This window comes from Choristoneura fumiferana, chromosome 13 (genome assembly GCF_025370935.1).
Source record: "Choristoneura fumiferana chromosome 13, NRCan_CFum_1, whole genome shotgun sequence".
NCBI classification, from domain to species: Eukaryota; Metazoa; Arthropoda; class Insecta; order Lepidoptera; family Tortricidae; genus Choristoneura; species Choristoneura fumiferana.
The window spans coordinates 20,009,498-20,021,423 of NC_133484.1; positions in this window are offsets into that span (position 1 = coordinate 20,009,498).

Consider the following 11,926-nt stretch of genomic DNA (forward strand, 5'->3'; position numbering starts at 1 on the left):
ATAGCTGTAATTAAATACACAACTGTGGAATCATACTTGAATTTATTGTTTACTTTGACTAGCTTGTTTGTGGGTGTGGCAGCAACGCAGAACAGTCAACAGGGTGTTGGTTCAATCCTAGACGGAGACAAAGAAGTAGATTAATGGTAATTTCTTGTAATAATTCTTCAATCATTAGTAGATTTGGTCGAGGAAAAGAGTTTTGACTAGTCAGTGAACGATGAAAGTCACTATTTGGTTACATTTGAAAAAGAAAAATTCAGTGGGAGAGATTCAAAATTCAAAATTCAAATGATTTATTCAGTAAATAGGCCGCAATGGGCACTTTTACACGTCATTTTTTTAAACTACCAGCGCTTTCGGAAAGACCATCATTGCCAAGAAGAATGCGCCGCAAGAAACTTGGCAGAAAGTCATTTTTTCATAAAAATATAATTACAAATAAAATACTTAAAAACTATATTATACAATTAAAGAAAAAAAATACAAAAAATAATAATAAAAGAAATACAGGGATGTATGGGGTCCCTTAGTTACAATACTAAACACTAACTATATCTAAACTATATGACTATATCTACGTTCAGTGGAAGTGTAGAATGCTTCCACCGTCATAAATTTTAAAATAATAATAACAATAATTTAGTTCTGAAATATACATTTCAGGTCAAGTAACCATTAAGCTTTTGGATTTCGAAGGCAAGTTCACGTCTGCCGCCCCCAAAGTTAGCTCACACGCACTCATGTCATGCTCTGAAAGCAGAGCGGTACCGAGGGCATGGATTGACTGTGGGATTTTTCACAAAATGTTTTGTTTATGTGTGGTCAAAAGCGGTTACGGAGTGGTGACCAAGGTTCAGTTGGAGAATAGTGGGCAGACCACGCACCGGCCCGTTGGTCGTATGACATCTGGCAGTCGGCTGGTGAACTGTGGATGAGACTGGCACAGGACCAGCAAAGCGGCGTGAAAATGAAGAGGCTCAGCAGTAGGTGGATGTGGGCTGATTTGATTGTAGGTAGAAAGAACAAACGCTCTAAATACTGAGCCATTGGCGCAGCCACGTCCTTATTATCGGATTTAACCTTCTGTGTTCCCGTCAACAAATAATGTTGACACATGACAGTCATGACGGTGTTGGTGTTTTTGATTGTTTTGGAGTGTAAATACAGCTTGTATTTGGAGAGCCGTTCAGCTCCGAAAGGAGAAACATCTAGGACACATCTCACTGAGCTATCAATTTACAGACGTAGAAAACAAAGTTGAAAATAGTGATGTTGATGTGGTAATTTTGTTTCCTTGTGTTTTATATCTAAATTAATAGTTTAGTTTAATCAAACAGTGGAGCAAAAGCCAGAATTAGAATTTTCATACAAACGGTTTTGCCTTTGTACTAGTATTTTTCCTGCAATGTATGTATGTATCTAAACTCTTTATTGTAGAAAAGAAAAGAAACAAAACACAATTGACAAACTTATAGATTGTCCATGATTAATTATCTTAATCCTTGATAGTCTTTTAAGCCTTAAGTGACTACTATCTTGGAGAAATTAACTTCATTTGACCAGTTGAATAATCCCTTAAAATTAACAGAAGTCAAAAATAACAGTGAAGATCGCCATTTGTGTGACAAGCCGTGATTACACAACTCTCCTAATGTTATGATTGGTTTTTTGGGGTCTTTTTGTATTTTTTATTTCAACTCCAAATTTGTTACTTTTACGGGTATCCCGTGAAAACCACATCGAAAATACAATGAGACATGGATGCACAGAAAAACCAGAAAAAGAGACCAGCGCTGGAAATCGAACCCAGGTCCTCAGCAATCCGTGCTGCGTGCTATAACCCCTACACCACCGCTGGACAGGGGTCTAGACACAAATTTCTCCTATGCACACATATCTCAGGTTGCTTTTTACTACTACGCTACGATCACTCAAGCAGCATGCGATATCTCCTAATGTTATCATCTCTTGAATAGCGCAGTTACTGACTACGCTAATTAAATTCACTAGTATGTCCTTCTTATTCATAAACGCTTTGTTAATCTTGTGTTAATTAAACTTTATTTAATTTCTTATGTACAATGGAACCATTTGATTCGTAACTCGTTCCTGTCCTGACCCACCATGGAACGTTCTCACAGTACGTGTCATAATGAATTCCCTTGTCAAGCAATGCGATGTCATTATGACTTTTTCTATTAAAATATTCCACAGAGGGTCACGCGCTATTCATTTGGTTCAGTCAAGTGCAAAGTTACAAAAATATGTATACACAACCTTAACATTAAGTGCATAAAGTCGTGTATACATGTTTTTGTAACTTTGGCGGTGTCGTTATCATTGCACCTGACTGTACGTCCCACCGGCAGACACAAATTTCCTCTCAGAATGAGAGTGAGAGCTAGGGCTTGCGCTGTAGCTCTCACGCGAGCTCAGTACGAATTGAGAACTTCACACACAATGTCTGTGTTATCCTCACGATGTTATCCTTCACCGTAAAGCTCATCGTAAATTTGGAATACCTCAGAAGCGGGAGTCCGAGCTCAAACCCACGACCCTCTACTTGAGAGCACATACTTCAAACCACTAGAGGTACCACGACTTTTTACACAAAATGCCACATTTTTTCGCACTAATGACACGGTAATTAGACTTAAGAGCACTATCAATGAAAATGTCCACTATCCTTTTTCCAGATCTGTGCACTTACCCCCTGTTTTACCATCCATTGATTAAATTTATGTTGGATAATGTGATGCCATCTCTGTTTGATTTGTTCGAATAGACGGAGACGGCATCACATTTTTCCGTCAATTAAAATTAATCAATGGATGGTGAAGCAGCCCCTAAGTCTAATAATTATTTCATCCTCACCACCTTGATGATTGCAGGCAATCAAGCACCGTCTTCCTGGGACAGCATTCTCGGAGCGGTACAGTTTAGGGATCTTTTAAAAACTAGCCATCAGTATCTCAAAGGGCCGGCAACGCTCCTGTGTTACCCTTCGTGTTGCGGGTGCCCATGGGCGGTTGTGATTGCTTCCCATCATAAAAAATGTCGCTTTTGCACAAAAACCATTGGAATGGTAATTAGACTGGCATATGAAATGATTTGTGGCAAAAAATATTTTTTCTCTTGCTTTTCCTGATTTATTTGATGAACTTATGGTTTATCTGAGTGCATAAGCGCTAGACGGTCCACTCCTGCGCAGATAACAGCCGAGGCGCGCGCGACCTTGCCGCCGGTGCATCGGCCTTTGCGAAAATAAATCGAAACAGAATCTTCATCTAAAAGGCGTTTTCAACCTTTTGGTTACGTTCATCAAAGTTTCACGGCACACCAGTAAAAATAGCGAAGTGCGAGTCGGACTGGCGCGTAGAGGGTTCCGCTCGCCTCGTTATTCCTTCCGTTTCGTTACCATGACAACCTGACAACTGTTTTCGTTCCATTTTCTCATTAAAATAGCTATTCAAGATTTCTATGCAGCATGCACTTCGCGGCAATCGCGGCACACCTGAGTATACGCGGCACACTGGTGTGCCGTGGCACGCCGGTTGAAAACGTCTGATCTAAAGCGTCATTTGAAGCCGACGAAATTCCAGGATGTTGCTAATTTCCCATGGGTACAAGAACAACAAAAATTTCGTTCGTTACTGGTTTCGTATAAGAACATAAAACCGACTCCAAGAAAATAAAAAAATAACCAAAAATGGAACCGACTACGAAACCCTTGAAAATATTTTTCTAGGTACCTACTAGCTTGAATTCGGTGCCTCAGCACGTTTCTTTATTTTTAATTTTCTTTATTTCTCACTTTTTAGTAATTTGTAGCCAAAGAAAACGACGAGTTGACGAGTTCCATTGGTCATCTACGGTCTTCTTCATCAGGTCCAGTTAACCAAATGATACTTTCTGAATGTAAATGCTTATTTTAATGCTAAAAATGCCAAAATCATCATAGGTGTACCTATAAAATTTGAGGTTTGCTCTCGATTTCCCTATGATCCCATCATCAGATCTTGACTTGGAGACAATGGGACCACCTCAGAAGAGTACCCTTTCGAATAAAAAAAGAATTTTGAAAATGAGTCCACAATTGACTCAGTAATCGGTGGACATACATTAAAAAAAATACAAACATTGGAACATAGAACCTCCTTTTGAAGTCGGTTAAAAATAGTTTTCATTCGCAACAGGTTTCGAACAAGACCGAAAAAGTTTTCTTTCGGAACTGGTTACGAAACTCCGGTTACGTACGCGGACGAAGGGGAATTTTCAAAAGTTATTTCGTGGTATTCCATGACGTTGAACTTAAAGGTTTGTGCAGATTTCCTCGATGTTTTCCTTCACTGTAAAGCTCGTGGTAAATTTCAATTTTCTTTTGACCAGATTCAAACCCACGATCCTCGAGAGGCCATATAATAAGTCAAACTGGGGCACCACGGCAATGCTTCTATGGAATCCGCAAATGGAAAGAGATAGTATACCGGTAAGTTCAAACTCAAAATCATCATTACGTTAAATGTTGTGATTAGTTTTAGTGTTTTCCAATTTGGAGTTCTTAGTCCGCCTAGAGACGACTATGGTAATAGTGATGACTATACGAAAGCTATTTGCTAACATGTGCCTAAAGAAAGGAAACCCTGTGGATCCCGCACTTTGTACCGTCAAACGAAGGAGGACTTCGGAGTAAGGACAAAGTCCAAGCAGGGTTGCCTACCGCAGAAATACGAAAAAAAATGATAGCTATAATTTAGACCTTACTCCAGTTACTCTGCAATAAAGGTCTACCACAGAAATAAATCTGTGACACTTGAAAATTTTCCGAATTTATGCGTAATTCGCAAAATATTTTTTAAAAATAATTTCTAGTTTGAAGCAAAATAATCATAAGAATTTAAAACTGTACATTTTAAATATATATAGCAATATCAGTGTCTCCATCGAATACGATAGAAAAATATTTACTTTTCTAAATGACGCAATGTGTGAAACGGAACAGAGTAGTGACGTGACACAACATTATCGGCAAATTCGGCAATTGCCGCGGTGCATTATTTAATAACAATGAACATTTAGATATATTATATTTTTAAACAAAACTTGAAAGATTTCTGCCGCTGAGAGTCTGCCTTGTACACGAGTTGAGTCTCCATTTCATTTTCTTTGCATTGTATTTTGTTATTATTCATTTCTGTTATTATTGTTGTTGACTTTTGTTACTGTTTCTCGTTAGGTTTGTTGTTATTTTTTGGCAAAATGCCGAAACGGTCTAAAAAGACTGTTTTTAACTCCTAGAGACGGGAGTTTGTAATAAGTTTGAGGGATTATTTTGAGCGTAAACGAGAAAACGATGTCCCGGTGGGCAGAAAACTGTTTTTTTTTTTAATATAATGCAACTTATCCAAAAATAGGTACTAATAACTCGTAAAAAAATCGATAGTTCACTCGATAAATGGTACATCTCTTAAACTTTCAAACTCGAAACGTCACAGAACTCATCATAGGTGAAAAGTATTATAGTGGAAACAGGTGAGTGGAGCGAGGATAGGTAAATAAAGTTTCTATTGGTCCATGAAAAAGACATTCCGTGACCAGTGACCTTTGAAACGACAATATTATATTTCTATAATTTAATTTAATTTTACCTTAGTTTTATTCTACTTCCTGTCAGCCCTGCGCGCTGACTATCGATAATATGAATCGACACAAGTGCTGATTGATTGCTCACGCCGCCGCCACGTGCCTCGTTATTCTCGTACAAATCACTGTTTATATCACGTGAATTGCTAAGCAATTGAATGAAAATTAAAATTAATTCAACGACTGGATAGCCAAGCGGTTAAAGAACCTGACTACGAAGCTTGAGGTCCCGGGTTCGCTCCCCGGTCGGGGCAGATACCTATGTATGAATAATTGCTCGCGGGTCTTGGATGTTTAATATGTACCTAAGTATATTATTCGCTCTCCATCAGGTGACCCGTCTGCTCGTTTGCCCCCTCGTTTTATAAAAAAAAATATTTTTTTTTTGTTATATCCCGGAATTTCAATTGTAATTACCAGATCGAATAGTTTACGCGTGCGAAGCCGCGAGCTAACTCTAGTATTGAATAAATAAAAAAAATACTAAATACTATTATGCACTAGGTATTTAGACAATAAAATTTAATTGTGTCTGTTAAAAACGTCGAAGCGCAAGAACTACAAATTACGAGTGTTGAGTTAGAAATTAAGTAGAATTGCTGATTTAGCATAGGAAAATACAAATATTTAAAAACTAAGTTATTTATTTGAAAATATATGCAATAAACTAACTTCAATTAATAAAATAACTGTTAGGGTGTCTGAAGTTTTCAGTATAGCTTAATTAACACCTTGTAGAAGAAAAAACTAGGGAACGACTCAGGAAGGACAGTGTAGAGGAAAATCTCAAGCGTATAGGCAAGAGAACATCGTGGAGTAAAGGCCAGGCTTAGAGTGAAATGGAGCCACAAAGAGCCCCACAAAGGGTCGTAGCGCCGCAGGGGAGGAAGAGTAATAACACCTTGTAGTAAGTAATAATATTAATATCATGCGATACTTGACACCAATTGACCTAGTCCCAAACTAAGCAAAGCTTGTACTATGGATAAGTAAGTACTAGGTAACGGATAAACTTACTTATGTAGATAAATACCATACCTACTTAAATACATATTAAACATTCAAAACCTGAGAACATACAGTCTTGATTGGTTTTTTGGAGTCTTTATCTATTTTTTATTTCAACTCCAAATTTTTTACTTTTACGGTCATCCCGTAAAACCATATTATTATAGAAAATACAAACTGAGACATGGATACACAGAAAAACCAGAAAAAGAGACCAGCTTTGGGAATCGAACCCAGGTCCTCAGCATTCCGTGCTGCGTGCTATAACCCCTACACCACCGCTGGACAAGAGCACACATATCTCAGGTTGCTTTTTTCTACTTCGCTACTTAAGCAGCACTAGCGACATCAGCAACCACAACAACAACAAACAGTCAAATAGTGTTATTATTCATACAAATATCTGCTCCGGCCGGGAATCGAAACCCGGGACCTCAAGCTTCGTAGTCTGGTTCTCGTCAGAGTATTAAAACCTTGTAGATAATAACCCCCTTATTCATAAAACTTAACAAGCCTATGTTAACTAACAAATGCTTTGTCCCTTTCTAACAAATACAAATGTCGAAGTGACAGATAAGGACAAACGAATTTTAGCGGCATTTTAACTAAAATAGGTTTGATTGTCGTTTATGAATAAGGGGGTAAGTATGTGTAGTAATCATAAAATGCGTAGTAGTTCCCAGCCAACCGCTGGGCCATGGACGAGTAATTTGCTAACCAAACAGCACCATGGCCCACGACTGGAGCCGATGGGGTAAATATGGCGAGTGTTTGCATGTGGGACTCGAGAGTGACCTCGCCTTAACCATAGCTTTAACGTTCGGCGTGTCTCGGCATCAACTCGTTAACTTCATTTTAAAAGTTCCGTAAGGAAAAAACTGAACTCTTATAGGATCAGTAAAAACAATATATACCTATTTTCAACAATGATAACAAGAATTGTACAATGTGCTACTAACGATGTCGCCATCGGTAATCCAAAGAGGTGCATTGTGTGATTGCAGCTTTGACATTTCATTATGAAACGATTCACAGTGTTCTTTTGCGCACTGCAAATGGCGGGAATTAAAATTAAAAAAAACTTCACTGGTATATTATCTGGTCTATAAGGTTATTAATTTCATATAATAAAATACAAAATATCCATAGGACTAAAACTATTACTAAATTAAAACAACTAAAACTAAAACTTTAATTAAAAAAGAGAGGTGGGCCTCTTGGCATGGTGCCCATCACGCAGGCAGCATTCCCGCGTTGAACTGCAATGAGGGCTATCGCGAATGAATTCGCCGCTAGAGGCGCTAGTGTAGCGTGAGGTCTCCGAAATGTCAAATCTCATAGTTTTTGGGTGAGCTACGCGGGTTTATTTAGAATTAGAATAATTTTGTGAATATTTTGCAATATCTGTAATTAATTATGGCAAATATGCGTTCCGGGGCAATGAATGTCTGTGTTTTGAGACAGTTTTGTCTTTCGGAAATTGTCCTCCCTTTTTTCCGAACAAAACGGGGACTATGCAACACTGAGGCATGCTCGATATTTATATGGTACGGTTTTAAGGTGTATTAAATATGATTTTAATCTAAACTTTGTTTCCACGCCCGTAATAACAGACTTTCAAACTAGTGAGACAAAAAACGATAGCCCTCATTGCGATTCTTTGCGCGAGAAAGCTGCCGGCGCGAGGGTTGCCTGTTGCCTCCCTTAACCTATTGCTGAGCTCCCTGTGTAGCTCCAGCGCACCCTTACCCCAAGGACCTAGAGTCTCAAATAAAACGGTGGCAATGGAAGTGAGCAGTAATTTGCTACCTTTAAAATCGAAAAATTCATTTATTGTCCTCTATGTAAGTATTCATTATTATTAATTGTTTTTGTTTGAGCTCGTAGAAAAAGTAATGTATGCAACTATGCATAATCAGCCATTGAGACACTCATGCGTATCTATTATGATATTTGGCTTCGCCTCATGTCATAAACTCGCATTCGTGTCTCAATGGCTCTATGATACAGTTTCATAAAATACTATTTTATAACTCCATTCTAGGCACCTGTTGCATTCAGTATTCAAGAAACCTTAAAAACATACACGACAAAAATAAACAGTTTTCAAAAAAAGCGGTAGCTGAAGATTTTTATAATTTGCCAATAATTATCTAATAGCTAAATGTACCGAAGGAATGTTATATACCATTCAGTGGCGTCCGAAGCGTCAATACATGCCGAAAGCGTATACATCCCTTGTAGTTTTTATACATTTGTCGCTGGCCTAGACACTGGCCAGTTACAGTCATCCTCGCCGCGCCGGACGACACACTCGCCGCCAATGCCGCCAAGAATTCGAACACGACTCAAAATAAATTAAAAAAGAGAATTAAAAAAAATAAAAACAAATGGGATAAGCGGTTGGATTTGAATCTAAGACGTTTCGAACTTAGAACGTGAAGTGACTTTGATTTTGTAATTTGTAGATCTTTTAGTGTGATATTAGTTTTTAAGTTTAGTTTTGTAGTGTTGTGTTTTTGTTTGAGTTATGGAGGAGCAAGGAGGTACGTATTTTTTTTTAATTAATTAATTTCGTTAAGTAAAATAAATTGAACGGTTTGGCATAGCGCCTAGCGGATCGGATTCGGAATAGTATTTTCCTGCGTATTGAATTCAATTAAAAACGACGAACTTTTCCTGTGGAACTTTTAGGGTTTTAATATTTTCCGCTTTTTACTTTAACAAAAAAAATTAAAACAGAAAATGGAAAGCAATTCAAGCAGGTAGAACACGTTAGTAAGATAATAGAGTCGCCAATAAAATAAATTTATAATAAAACTACCTACTAAGTACGTGTATGTATTTATATACTCAATAGAAGGACAAGTCTATGTTCCACCGGTAAAATGAATATAAAAAAATACTAAAATTTTATTTTGTTAAAAAGTAAAAACAGTATAAGGCCAGTTTAAAGTGTATGTGCTTATTTTGTGCTCTCTTTTTTTACCAATGAAATTAAAGTGCCTCTATTTTCTTGCACAATTTAATTGTAAAAATATTTGTGAATTCAAGGATCTTTAACAATGAGTTAATAGAATGAGAGTCAATAAAGTAACCGACCGATAAAAATGGGGGTTAATGATGTATTGAGTGTGTTTATTGTGAAAACAAAGAGCGGACGCAAATGGATAAGATATTGGTCCTAAGGTACAATTTGGAGTCCTAACGCAGTGCAAAATTTTACGCTTAGTTAGTTTTTACGCTGGATCTAGGTGACATAAAATGTTTTTTTATGCTTTAGTGCATTCGTCTAAGACCAAGGTAATCAGATGTCAACAGCCACAAACAAAAAAGTGTCTTCATATTTTTTTAATATTTTTTAATTTATATAAATAAATAAATATCATGGGACACTTGACACCAATTGACCTAGTCCCAAACTAAGCAAAGCTTGTACTATGGATACTAGGCAACGGATACTGTTGAGCTGTGGTAGCTTAATAATAATAATAATAATAAATTTATTTCGACCAACTCGGATCATACACATAGAAATAAAAAAAAATAATAATAATGGCGCCCCAAGCAGATGATCATTGTTTCGAACCCACTCGCACTTGAGTTTATTAAAATTTATGTGTGAAATTACATTTGAAATTTACCACGTGTTTTACGGCGAAGGAGAACATCGTGAGGAAATTTGCACAAGCCTGCGAAGAAATTGAATGGTGTGTGTGAAGTTCCCAATCCGCACTGGGCCCGCGTGGGAACTACGGCTCACATAATCATAGGAGGCCTGTGCCCAGCAGTGGGACGTACTTTATAGTACAGATGCAACGGATATCCGGCCAGTATCCAATATCCGGCCTATCCGGCCACTATTTTACTATTCGGCCGAATACCGGATAGTTGCGTACGATCCGGCCGGATACCGGATGGTAAAAACTTATAGTTATGATTAAAAACTGATATTTATTTATTAAATTTATCAATAACTGACATCAGTTTATTATTCTAAGGTAAGACGGATAAATGTGATACCGTCTCGCGTCTATTCAAACAAAACGAACAGAAACGACATCATATTTATCCGTCAGTTAAAATTAATCAATGGGTGGTGAAACAGCACCTAAGTAAATTAATTATACTCTACAAGTTGCAACCTGCACGGAGTGTGATGCGCATGTTCGAATTAGCTTAATTTAATTGTACGTAAGACTAGGCCGAATATCCGGCTATCCGGCCAACGGTCCCGCCGAATATCCGGTATCCGGTAATCGGCCAAACCACTATCCGTTTCATCTCTACTTTATAGGCAGGGATGTTGACCATTTTTCTAAGTGGGTGATAGAGGAACACTGTTGGAATACATTCGATAAAATATATTGTCGACTTATTTAAAGTCACCGTATCTATTCTGGTTTTAGTTACTCTGAATGCCAAGGGTTCGTCCATGGCATATTTGTCTCTAATTCTGTATCATGTAGAAGAACATTATTAACACATTATTTTCGTTTCCATAGGAAGCAGCTCTTTAGGTCCGCGATAATATGTAAGAAAAACAACATACCAAATTGGGCGACCGATGAGCTCTTGGTCAACTTATTATGGGAAACGTCGCGGTTTAAGTAATTAGATGCCTTAGTTTGGACAGGGATGTTATTAAGATTACAGAAAAAACCGGAGGTTGGAAAAAGATGAATGTTTTAGTTAGTAGCATAGTAGAAATAAGCAACTTGAGATATGTATGCATAGGAAAAATTCGTGTCTAGATTCCTGTCCAGCGGCGGTGTAGGGGTTATAGCACGCAGCACGGATTGCTGAGGACCTGGGTTCGATTCCCAGTCCTGGTCTCTTTTTCTGGTTTTTCTGTGTATCCATGTCTCAGTTTGTATTTTTGATATGGTTTCACGGGATATCCGTAAAAGTAACAAATTTGGAGTTGAAATAAAAAATACAAAAAGACTCCAAAAAACCAATCATGTTTTAGTTCTTCCAACATCGACTGGGCATACGCTGGTTTTATTTAACTTTTGGGTTAAGGAAACGTAATTGTTCTTAGCGATATAAACTAGAAACAATTACTAGCAATTATTTGCAGTATCAGTGTTCCGTTACTCCATATATTAGAGTCACATCACAATACGTCCCACAGGTTATTTTCATGAGGCTTTCTTAAAGACCCTAAAGGGTTTGTGGTTCATATAAGTATATTTAAGAAAAGGTTAAAAGACTCCTCAAAATTTAATCACTAGGTAGTTGTAATCAATTAACTGAGCCGTTTATCGAA